General features: G+C 46.4%; 1 protein-coding gene across 4 annotated transcripts in view; it reads left to right on the top strand.

The window, feature by feature from the left end:
- Nucleotides 1-8,052: 8,052 nt before the first annotated feature.
- The window catches only part of IRF7 (interferon regulatory factor 7), a 61,667-nt gene continuing 60,427 nt past the window's right edge, over nucleotides 8,053-9,292 (top strand). For 3 of the 4 annotated variants that reach the window (XM_073347131.2, XM_073347129.2, XM_073347130.1), the window contains exon 1: nucleotides 8,053-8,251. The gene's annotated coding sequence lies outside the window, so the exon portion shown is untranslated. The remainder of the gene's footprint in view (nucleotides 8,252-9,292) is intronic. The other variant, XM_073347132.2, reaches the window with a different exon arrangement.

Here is a 9,292-nt window from a genome sequence, read left to right as displayed (position 1 = left end):
TAGAACTGGTGTAAAGGCTCTGCATCAGCTCTGCTGCCAGGCCCCAGCGTGGAGGGTGAATCAGGCAGGCATATAGCCAGAGTGTACTGTCCCAGGGCTGGTCTCTGCTTCCCAGGGCCCCGAGACAGCAGAGCTTAAGTTTAGAGCAGCTTCATAAGAATAACTTACTTGATCTTATTATTAAGAATTATTAAGAATCCTGGGAAACTACATTAGATTCAAAAAAGGAAAATCTCATGGGAATTTTTGGCTACCGGAAAAAACCCTGCATGCCCCGCCTGGATTGAAAGAGTTTGCCGCCTCAAAGAGCGAATGGTGGCTGGGCGGGGTGAAAAGCCGCATAGCAATGGGAAATCCCCAACCTAAGGAAAATCCAAAACCATTGCTAGAGCAGGACAGGCTCTGAGATCAACCGCAGAAGCGTCCTGCAGCTCCAGCATTCTTTGTAATAAATGAGGGGGGGGTCTGCCCCTCCACTCACAGATGGTTAAACCAGCCCTGCAGCCCTCTGGGTTGTGCAGACTGGCAATGAACGTACAACCCATACACTTCTTTAAGTATTAACATTCTTTCCTGTTCCTGGATCCTGCATTGGGGCAGAGGATGAGGGGGGCAGGGCGGGGGCAACGCGGACGGGAAGTGAGAGGGTGTGATGACGGGACAATGGGTTTGCCATGAACCGGATGGCCACAGCGGGAGGCCGTTCCGCAGAGATGCCTGTGGGAAGAGCGTGGAAGAGGGGGCAGCTAGTGCGAATGGGAGGACACAGCTCCACTGACTGCAACTGGGGCTGTGACAACTGACAGCAGCTGAGGATTGGCCCCAGGGAGCGAAAGGCCTTCTAGTAGGAGGCGACAGCAGCACCAGCGTACAGTCAATTCCGTTTACATCCCAAATAAGCCTGTTTTATGATTGGCAAGCTGAGAGATTCTCTGGACAGGGTTCATCAAGGACTTCGCTAGTATCACAGAACTGCCTTCAGCAATGGGTGAAAGGATGCATTCATATACTGACACTCTCATACCCTGTGGACACATAATATAAAGCAAATATGTCAAGCTTATTCACCTTTGCCCAGGGCAAATTTTTTTCCCTCTGACTGGCAGGTAAAACATCTTTCCCCTCCTATTACAGTCACCTGTGCTGCAAATGTGATTATTATGTGTATTGTCCAAGAAGAGCCCAGAGGCCTCAGCCAGAATCAGGCCTCCATGGTGCATAAACACAGCAAAGAGTGAGCTCCTGGCCTGAAGAGCTTACGGTTTAAATAGACAAGACAGACAAAAAGTGGGAGAAAGGAACCATCCCCATTAGTACACATCAGGGAAACTGAGGCTCAGCGCGATCAGGTGATGTACCCAAGCTCACACCGGAAATCTGTAGCAAAGCCGGGATTGAACCCAAATCTCAGGGCTTTTACACCAAGTCCAGCCCTTCAATTTTGGGCCTGGTCTGGTCCATTTTCATACCAATTTTGCAAAGCGGCTCTACAGCACGGCCAGCACAGCAGCAGCTGAATGGGTTTTTAATGCACATCCTTCTGATGCAGTACAGGCCCCCAGGGACATGCCTGCCTTTGCTCCAGGAGCTTAAATCAGCAGCGTACATCTAAAAAACACCACAGGGAGCGCGGGGATCTTCAGTGACATCATAAGGGCCAAAGCATCATATCACTGCCACAACTTGCCGGCTGGGTCCACCATTATCACGCAGCACAGCGGGCGGAGGGATTAAGGGATGCTGAGCTGTGAAAGTGGCTACAGTGCGAGTTAACCTTCTATGTCGGGCAGAGCACTTACTTACCTCCCCCTGGGAAAGCTGGGCAGGTATCCAGCCTCGCAGACTCCAGTCTGCCCATGAACACATTTCATTGCCTCGGTACTGAGGTGAGAGGTGGCGAAGCTGCCTCCTCTGGTGTCTGTGAGCACGGCAAGAAATCTCACCCAGGAAGAGGATTTTTGAAAGCTCTGCAAGGGGATGCAGCAATAAAGAGCAAAATACTATTGCCCAGTTAGGGGCCAGATTCCCACCTGTAGACATGAGGGGTGTGTCTGCAGGGGCAATTGCGCTGGAATGGGAAGATTTACCCCTGCAGGAAGGGCAGCTGTGAAATCCAGGCAGAGGCTATGTGTGAGAAGCACTGAATTATTATTATTACGACTATTTACAATATGAATGCAGCTCAGGACCCCTATTGTGCAAATTACTCTGCAAACAGACCAAGACGCAGCCCCTGCCCTGAACAGCTTACAGTTGAATCTGTGCCTCTCCTGTCTTGCCCCTGGTTGGCTCCATCCATTTTTAGGGCTGCTGCTCCAGCAGCTAGTTTTGATTACTTGGTGCAGGGGGGCCAAGGGGTTGCAACCCCTGCTCCATGTGAGCTTACTGTAACCAGGGGCTACGATCTGGGGGTGAAGCCGGTCCCTAAATTAATGGAGCTTGCACAGGGCCGAGTGAATGATTCGCATTATGGAACTCGCTAGGCTAATGTAACATCTTTTCTCTGCTCATGCTCAGATTGCGATTTCTTCTGCTCTATTAATGAATCGTCTCTAAATTCTTGCATTAATCATGAGTACTCAGTGTTCACGCTTGTGCTGCTTGGTAGGGATTGGTCACAAAAGCCACACGGTATTCTGTGTACTGAATGGGTGAGCAGCCGAGCACTTCCAGCATGAATTCTTGCGGCTGCAAATGAAACACTCCGTTTCCTTGAATCCTCCTATGCGCGACCCTAATAGTCGCTTTCCACAAATATTCATGCCAGCAAAACTCGATGGTGTGAATATTTGCAGAAAGCTAATGTAACAGCCCCCTGGTCTGTCACTGGGAGTTGACAACACCACCTCCAGCGCTAAAGAATGAGCCTCTGCAGCTGAGGCTAAAGGACAGCCCCCTTTGTTGGGAGCGGTAGCTGACTCCTGGCTCCTCTGGATGCACAACGGAGGGGGGGCACATAACACAGATGGAGCAGCAGGAGACACAAACATCAAAAGGGCGTAAGTAAGGCTGAAGTGAAATGGTTAAGAAATTCAAACCCATATTTTTGGGGAGTGCTTTGCATCATTCACCCAGCTCTGCTCCTGCATGGTTGCCGTTGGCTGCACTGGGGCGCCTGAGATGTGCTGTGAAGCAAGGACATTTTCCAAAGAGAGCTTCACTGATCCTTTTTCGGAATGCACACAGGCTGTATAACTGCGGCCGGCTGGGCTGGGCGGGCAGTCTAATGAACAATTGCCATCCCATGAGCAAATGGAGCGTGTCCTGAAATAGCAGGCTGTATGCTGCTCCTTAGCAACCCCTTCTGGTAGAGGCACGTCTGATGTAGGTAGGCTCTAGAAGCAATGGTCCTCACTTTCTGCTGCTAGAGGAAGGTGTGGCATGTGGTGAGGAGACTGCATATAAGAGGGGGAAGCCCTCCGCTCTGAGGACACCACCTGGGCAGGGGAAAGCCTTGACTGACTGACACAAAATTATATTTGAAAACAAACCATCCTCAAAGTACACATGCATCTCTTGCCAGCTCGGCCAGCCTGCTCCAACTAATCCCTCCACCATTCAGTACAGCTACCTAGAAGGCCGTGAATGCAGCTGGAGCGTACGCAGATAAATGCTGGAATTCACATTTGGAATGCAACACAAACAATGGCAGTCTCTTATGTGACAAAGCTCTGTCCTTGCCTCCGTGGGTCCCACGTTTCCTGGCGGATTTCACTAGCCTCAGAGGCTCACTGTGACCCTCCACGTAACCCTTACCTCTCTAGAGACAAGGGTCACACTCTACTGAGCCATTTTCATCAAAAACCAGCGAGGGAGGTGAGAAGAAGTTATCCTTCCTTGCACAGTCTCTGTTGTCTCCCAGTCTCAGTGATTAATCAGGGGGCAAAGGGGGGGGAGCCCAGGCCCACCCTCTACTCCGGGCTCCAGCCCAGGGACCCTAATAGTATCAGCTATGGTAGCTGACCTTTTAGAAACATGACATGTACAATTCCCTGGGCTACTTCCCCCACAGCAGCCCTCACTTCCTCAAGCTCCACTTCACCCTTACCTCAGGGTCTCCTTCCTTGTGCCTGATATGGTGTGTTCTACTCAGCTTCTCCAACAGCGCAACTTCCTCTCACAGCTCCTGACATGCACACCCACCTGACTAACTGGGAGGCTTTTAACTAGTTTCAGCCAGCCCCTGACTGGCTTCAGGTGTCCCAATCAACCTAGCATTCTCCCTGCCTTCTGGAAAGTTCTTAATTGGCCCCAGGTGTCTTAATTGACCTGGAGCAGCTGCCATTTCACTTAACCTGGTACCAGGGATTTGTTTAGCCTGGAGCTAATATATCTATCTCCCACTACTTTTCCATAGCCATCTGGCCTTGCCCCATCACATATCTCCTCCCCCCCCACCACCCCCGCTCAACACCATAGAGTTGGGCAACTAGGGATGCCAGGCAGTATGCTCGTGACAGACCATCAGCGTTGCCATAGTGGCATCCAGCCCTGTGCCGTATGCGGAACTGGAATGGTTGCAGGGATAAGAACCAACTGGTGACCCTTGCATTTTTTTCCTTATTCCGCTGCATCCACTGGAGGGGTGCATGGTCCGTCACAAGAGTAAATCGCCGGCCTAAGAGGTAATAACGCAGTGTCTCCATAGTCCATTTGACAGCAAGGCATTCTCTCTCGACTACTGCACATTTCTGTTCTCTTGGGAGAAGCTTTCGACTTAGGTAGAGGATCGGGTATTCCTCTTCTCCCACCATTTGCGACAGAACTGCCCCCAACCCCACCTCGGAAGTGTCTGTTTGTAAAATAAATCCCCTGTTAAAGTCTGGGGCTGTGAGTTCAGAGGGCCGTCCGAAGGTCTGTGAATGCCCATTCTGCTGCGTCGGTCCACTTTACCGTATCTGGACCTCGGGCCTTCACCAGGTCCGTTAGGGGACTTGCCCTAGTGGTGAAGTGGGGAATAAAATGTCGGTAGTAGCCTACCACGCCTAGGAACGCACGGACCTGCTTCTTTTAGGGCCAGTTTTGAATTGCCTCTAGCTTATTCGTTTGGGTCTTCACTATGCCCCTTCCCACAATATATCCCAGGTACCTAGCCTCTGCTAGCCCTATGGTGCATTTAGCGGGATTAATACTGAGGCCAGCCCACCTTAAGGTGCGCAGTACTGCCTCAACTTTCTCCAAGTGGGTTCCCCAGTCTGGCGTATGGATGATGACATCATCTAGGTATGCAGCTACATAACTAGTATGGGGGCGCAGCAGCTTATCCATGAGGCGCTGGAATGTGGCTAAGGCCCCATGTAGCCCAAAAGGGAGGACGGTGTACTGGAATAGCCCATCCGGGGTGGAAAATGTTGTCTTTTCTTTAGCTTCTTTGGTCAGAGGAATCTGCCAGTACCCTTTTGTCAGATCCAGTGTAGTCAAGAATCGGGTACTACCCAGTCGGTCAACCAGTTCCTCGATGCGTGGTATGGGGTATGCATCAAACTGGGATATTTCATTCAGTCGGCGAAAGTCATGACAGAATCTCATGGTACCGTCAGGTTTAGGCACTAGAACTGGACCACTGAGTGTAAGATTCTTCAATAACCCCTAATTCTAACATTTTCTTTACTTCGGCCTTGATTTCTTCTCTTTTGGCTGCTGGGATTCGGTAGGGTCTCAATGTTACCTTGGCTCCTGGGATCGTGCGGATATGATGATAGGTTTCAGTTGTCCGCCCTGGTTTTGTAGAGAACACATCTCTGTTGCAATTAGTCATAGAATTATAGAATATCAGGGTTGGAAGGGACCTCAGGAGGTCATCTACTCCAATCCCGTGCTCAAAGCAGGACCAATCCCCAATTTTTGCCCCAGATCCCTAAATGGCCCCCTCAAGGATTGAACTCACAACCCTGGGTTTAGCAGGCCATGCTCAAACCACTGAACTATCCCTCCCGCATTTTAATCAACGGTAGATAAGCAGTAGATATACATGTTACATATGAATTCCTTCCAGTGAAACATATTCCTATTTAGGATTTTACATGCTGCTCCTACATCTATAATTGTGGTTACAGAAACATTCTCCTTAATCAGAAGGCTGATCTGGGTGCTGTTCCATCTCACCATCTTTCTTCATGACCACAAGCATAGGCATGAAAAAATATTTTGATCTGATGGGTATTAAAATAAATTTGTTGAGTTAAACATGCTTAGCACTGACATGCTTTAGCATTGACATGCTGATTTTTATCTCAGACCCTAAGGTTACCATGCTTAAGAGCCAATCTCCAATTACTCTGGTCCCTTTTCCATTTTTAAAAGTTATTTTTACAAAATACACTAACTTTTGTAGCCCTCCTGCTAGGAGATAAGGACATGAGTTGTCTTTAAAGGGATTCAAGTATTTGAATCTTCAGAGTCACATAAATTTTGCCAATGTGTAAGGAAGAATATCCCAGGCTTAGTGTCTGAACAACTGTTTAAAAACACATGAAGAGTGTAAACATCAAGGAGAATAAATTGATTATTGTGGTCTGAGGAGCTATTCCAAAATGTAGGTGATGCCTCTAATAGATAGGAGTAATAGGGCAAAATTAAGAACTTCAGTTTAACAGTAGGAAACATTCCTAATGGTAAGATCACCATTCCCAAGAGAAGTAATGGAAACCTACCAAACACAAGACAAAGTAAAACAAAATAAAGCAAAAGGTAGCCTTGTAAATTGAAATAAAATTTACCAGCCAACCTAGAATATCATCTGTCCTTTCCCACAAGAATGAAAATAATAATGAACAAAAAAGTGACTCATATTTCTCTCACCTTGGTTGGACAAGTAGAATTTAGCAAAGCTGCTAACAATCCTGAACCGGCAAGGTGGAAGGTGGACAAGATACAGTAATCTAATTTGGCTTTTCTATCTCTAATTTTTATAATTCTTTTAAAACTGATCTGAACAGATGAATGAATGTATTTGTCCTTGTCCACTTTGTTAATATTGAATTTAGCCTGAAGGAAAATCCTGCAAAGGACATTATATGTTACTCAAGTATCACCCTTTGTGATGTTAGAGACAATAGCAAAACTTATAACAGATTTTATTTGGACTGGAAAAATGCTAAACAAGGCAAGTGCTTGCTCATGGAAATAGACCAAGGTGATTTCCAACATGTGAACATAAAATTAGATACAGTAGTAATTTAAGGCAAATAAATTGCATTGCAGGAAAATGCTTATATATTACTCCATATTCAGATACTGTATTTACCCCACATTTAATTTATATACAAAAGGTATATAAAAAGAATGAACTAGTAATTAAGTATTGACTTAATAGTTTCTTGAAAACAGATCTCATTTTGCAGCAGGGCACAAATGACTATGAGGAGTCAGAGGCTATCATTTACCTGGTAGACAGGTTTAATAATTGCTGTGTGAAGTTGAGGCTTTTACATAAAATGTATTGTGTTATTAGCCAATGGCTAGGTTTAGATTCCCGCTTTGAATGCTGTGGACAGACTTCTGCAATTATTACAGCAGAACAGGGTAAACAAAGCAAGAACCAATTACTTCAAAATCTCCATTCCTTCACGTTTTCCAGGATTTCTGATTAAAGTTTCTGTTCTGGGATTGCAGAACAAGACACATGGACACGTTGTATAAATGATATATATAAAGCTTCCCATTTTCAGTTTTATTTAATCTTATATGAAGAAAGAAAGAAAGAAAATTTTAGTGCCCAGTAATGAAGCTGGGAGGAGCTGCTGTTGCTGCAGAAACAGCTTTGGAGAAGTCCCTGACACCCTGAGACTGCTGATTGTAACATTTGCATTTGCAAACATAGCCCAGCAGATTGGCTGGGCCCTTCCACCTCTGGAGAGCCTTGTTGCTTTTTGCGAAAACAGACTCACACGGCTGTTACTCTGAAACTTGTTGCTTTATAGAAATGAAACTTTTACTTTCAAGAAGATCATGTGATTTCCAGGAAAGGAAGTGCCATATTTGGGCAGGACCAATAGAAACCACTTGCATCATCACAGCTATACTAGAAATATGCTCTGAAGAAGTTTCATGTTGTTGTTTTATTAACCCCCGTCTTGGTACAGGGTCCACTCTGATTGGCTACAGGCTGTGATCCCGCGAACACTGTTGCCAATGTGCTGGGCTGACGACATAGTCCAGAAGAGTATAAAAGGGAGACTCGTTGCTGGAAATACTTTGATATTTCAACTATTCACAAAATCCCTGGTAACATCCTCTGGTAACAGCAAAGGTAACTGATCTGTTTTTTACTGATGCTATTAACTGATTAGAGCTGGGGAGCAGTGGGAGGAGGGAATTGAAAATAAGAGATTTGGCAGCTTCTGTGGAAAAAGCAAGCAGAATTCATCACAATCCCATAAAGCTGCCTTCAGTAGCTTCTCTTGAAACAACAGTGCAGTTTTGAATGGGTGCCAGGAGATAACAAACGTTGGCTAGATTTCTTGGTAACTAGTGCACCAGGGGTGAGAGTGTGCATAAACTGGGGTGTGTGAGAGTGTGCATGCACTGGGGTGTGTGAGTGCAGTAGGGTGTGTGTGTGAGAGAGAGAGATTTTATGCAAGTGCTGCAAATTGTGCTGGAGGATGGAAGCTAGAGAAATTCCTTTTCTACACTTTGATTCCTGACGGTGCATGAACTGTAGCTTTGCAGATCCCTCTCCTCCTCCTCCTCTCTATTTTCTTGTGGTTTGCAGAGGTGCTCTGAGGCATGTTCGCCTATATCTGCAAAGGCCTTTGCGCGCCTCAGATGAAAGGCATGCAGAAGTATATCTCCAAATGCCAAATATATTCTGACGAGACTCATGCCTCAGCCTGCAGCTGTGGCTTCCCCTTTCTTCCCTCTATGAATGTCACCAATACATTACTCAGCTGATTTGCACCATGTTTGCAATTCAGGGGAAGAAGGAATAATACAGACTTCTGGTGTTTCAGTGCTTAGATTGAAATACCTATTATTTCCCATCTGCATAATGCCAAACAGCAGGCTAACTTTTACACTGGTTCCTCAGCAGTTATAGTTGCTCACTTAGCACTTGCATTGCAATTTGCATTTGCAAAAGCACTTCAGAATATCTCTGCTGAATCTCTGCAGCATCCATGTGCCATAGGTTGGAATCATTATTCCCACTACACAGATGGGAAACTAAGGTATAGAAAGGTGGGAGCGGGAGAACTAAGGCATATGGAGGTATTTGTAGCTTGCACACGATCATGCTGCAAATCAGAGATCGGGTCAGGATTAGAATTTAGCATCTCCTGACCCAAATACCTTA

The sequence above is a fragment of the Lepidochelys kempii genome, chromosome 6 (genome assembly GCF_965140285.1).
Source record: "Lepidochelys kempii isolate rLepKem1 chromosome 6, rLepKem1.hap1, whole genome shotgun sequence".
NCBI classification, from domain to species: Eukaryota; Metazoa; Chordata; order Testudines; family Cheloniidae; genus Lepidochelys; species Lepidochelys kempii.
Note: the sequence above shows the minus strand (reverse complement) of the source record. Positions and strands in the feature narration are given on the sequence as shown.